Source organism: Hyaena hyaena, unplaced genomic scaffold, assembly GCF_003009895.1.
Source record: "Hyaena hyaena isolate Hyena2069 unplaced genomic scaffold, ASM300989v1 scaffold_2015, whole genome shotgun sequence".
In the NCBI taxonomy this organism is placed as follows: Eukaryota; Metazoa; Chordata; class Mammalia; order Carnivora; family Hyaenidae; genus Hyaena; species Hyaena hyaena.
The window spans coordinates 1-4,807 of NW_024082629.1; the positions used below are offsets into that span (position 1 = coordinate 1).

General features: G+C 46.2%; 1 long non-coding RNA gene across 1 annotated transcript in view; it reads right to left on the bottom strand.

Annotated features, from left to right (window-relative positions):
- Positions 1-3,979: 3,979 nt before the first annotated feature.
- LOC120227092 overlaps positions 3,980-4,807 on the bottom strand; it is a 5,597-nt gene continuing 4,769 nt past the window's right edge. Inside the window, exons 2-3 of the long non-coding RNA XR_005527173.1 lie at positions 4,291-4,398; positions 3,980-4,116 (exon numbers count right to left, since the gene is read on the bottom strand). This is a non-coding gene — a long non-coding RNA (uncharacterized LOC120227092). The remainder of the gene's footprint in view (positions 4,117-4,290; positions 4,399-4,807) is intronic.

Sequence of the window (4,807 nt, forward strand, 5' to 3'; positions counted from 1 at the left end):
TCAGCACAGAGCCCGACGCAGGGCTCGAACCCACGAACCGCGAGATCATGACCTAAGCAAAAGTCGGACACTTAACCGACTAAGCCACCCAGGAGCCCCTATTTTTAATGTTCTTTATTTTTGTTTTATTTTCTTGTGAGCTGTAGCCCTCCCTTCCTAAATTCAAGTTCCATATAGCTTAGTCCTCTGATGTGACCAGTGCAACTCTGTAGCTTCGCTGCTAAATTCCTAGTGTTTTCCTTTTCTGATTAGTGTAATATTAATCTAAATATATTTCTATTCAGAAATAATTGTATAGTAACTGTTCACATGTGGAAGGCAGCGTATCGATAAGTGGAAAGATTGGACAATCCACCTGAAGAAACATACCCATCTTCAGGATTCACTGATGATATACACCAAATCAGCATTCTTAGTTTTATTCTTTTTTTAAGTTTGTTTATTTTCAGAGTGAGTATGTCTGGGAGGGCTGGAGAGAGAATCCCAAGCAAGCTCCACACTGTCAGTGAGAAGCCCAATGGTGGGCTCGAACTCACAAGCCATGAGATCATGACCTGAGCTGAAATCAAGAGATGGATCCGTAACCAACTGAATCACACAGGCGTCCTCATATTCATTCTTAATCTGTAAGGAATGGTGATGTCCCCTGATGTACACTGAGAAACTTCTCTTTTACTGATGAATTCTAAATTGCTAGTTGAGCCTGACCTGTCCAGACTTATTTGATTCATTATGAAAAACATGAACCAGCACACCATGGGGTCAGCATTACGGTGAGGAAATGGTTCTCCCCCTTATCCTTGGGGGTCACCTGAGGCACGTGGATACCCTCTGCCTCTGATCAGGGACCTGAGTGTAGAGAAAATTTCAAGATAAATGAAGAATGAGATGAGCTGTTGTTATAATTCCACACAGTCCACTAAAATCAGAAAAAACCTCTATCCATTCTAGGGCCTTTAGCAGATCCAGAAACTGGTGTGACCTCTGTGAGTTACAGCAGCTCTGACTCTACCAAGAATGTAGACAATGACAAGGTAAATGCTGAAGCCATTCTCAGTGGTAACTCTTTCGGGAAACCCTCCTCCTTCTATACAGCATGCTCTCCGGACTTTGTCTGGTTTTATGTGTTGTGTGATATGTCTGCTTGTTATTTGTTTTCCAAGGGCACACCACTAGCCCAGGAGCCCACAGGCTTCTCTGTTTTCAGTCTGTCATCTTTTTGTAGTAAGTTTAGAAGCCCAAAGTGCTTAGAGGCTGAGTACCTTAAGACTTTTCTATGTATTTCTGGAAATAATGAGAGGAGGATGACCCCACACTCCAAATAGAAGTCTTCTGGCCTGGGTGACCCCTTCCAGGCCTCAATTATGTGGGAACAGTGTGGCTGCTGTGTTTTCCTTTCTTGATTATGGCTAGAAGCTAGGAGATTAACCTGTTAGAAAGTCTGCCATGTTGGTTAAAATTTACTTCACTGTACCCTTCAATTGTGTTTACATGAGCCGTTTCTGGTTGTGTCCCCAGTCACTGTTCGAGCTGATGCAGTCCCATGACACATCCCAGGAGTTTTATGCCAGAAAGCAAAGCACATTTGCATTAAATCTGCTATGTGATTTTCTGCCTCTTTTTTCTGTTGGACATAATGACTCTGTCCTGTAGCCTGCTTAAAATCAGAATTCCCCATGAATTAAGATGAACACACCTGAGCTTTGTAGACATTCACAAGTACCTTGTTCCTCACAGCTTTCCCCTGCAAGAGTCCAGGCAGCCTCCACTCCCCAGAGGTCCCCGAGGCCGTTGACAGCACTTAAGAGGGAAGACCCCTTTCTCAGGGAGAGGAGCAGAGGGGTCACAGTGAGGGGCTGGCTGGAGAACTTTCCCCAGGAGTGGCTGTGATTCCAGGAGCAGAAGAGGAGCGGTTCGTTCACACTCATTGTTTTCTGTGTGTGTGTGTTCTTCATATACCAAACACAGAGCATCTGCAGGTGCCCCCGAGGAGGGATGCAGGGTGAACCTGGACATGGAAGTCTGTCCGTCTGGAGAATGCTACTTCATCAGTCTGTAATTACCTCTGTGAATCCTCTACGACAGGACCCTTGCCATCTGACTTTTGCAAACATGGGCAGTGATGTGTGGTGACAGGAGTTTCACCTCTTGCATCTACTGCTCCAAGCGGCAGGTGGTACCCAGTGGCAAGGACAGAGTTTTCAGGTACTGATGCTACTCTCCTAGATCCTGGTGGCAGAGAAGGTGGCAGGTGCTGACACGTTCTTCTCTGGGCTTCAGCTGCTTTTGGTGTTGGTTCTCTTGTCTGGCAGATGCACGTAGCTGTCACTTCTGTCCTGCAGGGCAGTGTGGCTCTATGGGGACCTCCTCCATTAACTGGAACTTTCTGCATGCCCTACCCTGGAGGCCCGCTGATGGGCTTCTGGGCACATCCACCTCCTGAACCCCTCCATCTGCAGCACTTGGTAAGATGACTTGGGCAGTAGGAGTTGATCTGCAAAGCACCCTCCTCTTATTTTTGTTGGTGTTGGGTCTTTGGCCAAAGTGCAGAGGTGGTACCACAGACCATTGCTCTGCAAGGGAAATGTGTCTGCCGCCATTACCACATTCCTCAGGTCTCTCATGATTGACAGATCATCTTTGTCACGGTTGGTACAAGTATCTCTTGTGGAGAAGGAATGGGGCTGTCTGCAGAGAAGCAGACATAGCAGTTCAGCAGAAATGCCTGTGCACCATCCATGTGCTGAGCACTGTGAGGCACGAGGCACAGCCTAACGTTTGTCCATCTAGTCGTGCCCCCAGCCGTCCATACTCATTCGATGAGTGATGTATTAATACATCTGAATCAGGGCTTGTAGGGGTCTTCATCAAGTTATAAGGGATGGTTCTTCACGTCCTTCCTGGGCATCACCTGAGGCATGTGGGATACCCTCTGCATGTGATTTGGGATTAGACTGGGGCCAAGTTTTTAAGTTCTCTGAGGAATGAAGGGAGGATTTTTTGCTTTAGAACCTTCAAACAGTCTACTCAAATCAGAATAAACCTCTATCCCTTCTAGGGCCTTTAGCAGATCCAGAAGAAGGTGTCACCCCCGAAAGTGCCATGAATACCGACTGTACCCAAACTGCTGAGAAGCACAAGGTAAATGCTGTGGCCATTTTCAGTTGTAAGTCTTTCCCGACACCCACATCGTTCTGTACAGCACACTCTCCTTCCATGGTCTCTGGTTTGTGTGTTGTATGCTATGTCTGCTGGTTTGTTTTTTTTCCCAAATGCAGAGCCTTTACCCCCAAGGCTACGGATCTCCCTGTCTTCCACCTGGCATCTCTTTGTGGTAAGTTTAGAAGCTAACTGTGTGTACGGGTGAGGACCTTAGGGTCTTCCCACTGTGTTCCTAGGGTAAGTCGAGGAGGACAACACCACACTCCCCTTGGAAGCCCCCCGGCTCGCCTTATTCTTTCAGGGCCTCCTCAGTGTGGAATCGTTGCTCTTGCGGTTTCTTCCTTTCCGGTTTCTATCAAGGGTTTTAACGTATTCAGAAAAATCTGTGGATCTCCATACAATTTGAAAATGTAAACTGCCTGGGGCGCCTGGGTGGCTTAGTCGGTTAAGCGTCCGACTTTCGCTTAGGTCATGATCTCGCGGTTCGAGCCTCGCGTCGGGCTCTGTGCTGACTGCCAGCTCAGAGCCTGGAGCCTATTTCAGAGTCTGTCACTCCCTCTCTCTCTGACCCTCCCCTGCTCACGCTGTCTCTCTCTCTCCTAGAAATAAATAAAAAAAATATATAAAAAAAATAAACTTTAAAAGAAAATGTAAACTGCCTTCACTCCAACCTATATTTTGATATGCATCATTTTTACAGTGGTCTTAAATGAAGGAAACACTCAACATGCCATCTTTTTTGGTAAACATGCTGTCTAGAATCCCTTTAGGTGTGCCCTGGGTATAAATATCCTGAACTCTAAGAGGTGACATATTTATCATAGAAAACATGCACTGAAACTTATGTTATGAAGAGAAAAAAAATCCAAAATTACATGAGTGGCAAGTCCCCACCGTGTCCTTCACTTGTGTTCACATGATCAGGTTCTGTTGTGTCCTTTATCATGGGCAGAGCTAAAACATGGATATTTATACCAGAAATCAAGGTCCATTTGTGTTTTGTTATCTAGAATTTCAGCCCGTTTTTCCAGAGGGCAAATTTACCCTATAAATTGTACTGTACTTAGGCCGAGAAGTACCTCTGCATGAAAATGCATTAGCTGAACGCAACTAACATGTGTAGGTTACCTGTTTCTCTAAGAGCATGCTTTTCCTTGTCGTCTCTTGGACCTCAGGATCCCCATTGCCCCATGTGTCTCTGTGCCCATGGATAGCACTTCCAGAGAGCAGAAGACCCTATTGTCAGGAGAGAAGCACATCGGGCACAGGCAGGGGCTCAGAGGCAGAGCTTTGAGCCACAAAGGCTATGATTCCATGTGTGGATACTGGGATTTCCATCCTTTCTCATTCTGCAGTTCTTCACATACAAATACGCAACCTCTAGTGGAGGGGGAAGAGGAGTGGAGGGTGATCCTGGACTTAGATGCCTTCCTATCTGGAATATGCTAGTTTGTTAATTTGGTATTAAGTCCATAAAACTTCTACCAAAATGCCCCTTGCTGTTCTACATTTCCAGACATGTGGGGACACTAGTTTATCCCCAAAATATCAATTCACCCCCTCAAAGCTGTAAGCAGAACCCAAAGTATGGGTAGAGGTTTTGGTGCGGATTCTGCCCTCTTGGAACCTGGTGGCGGGAGATGAG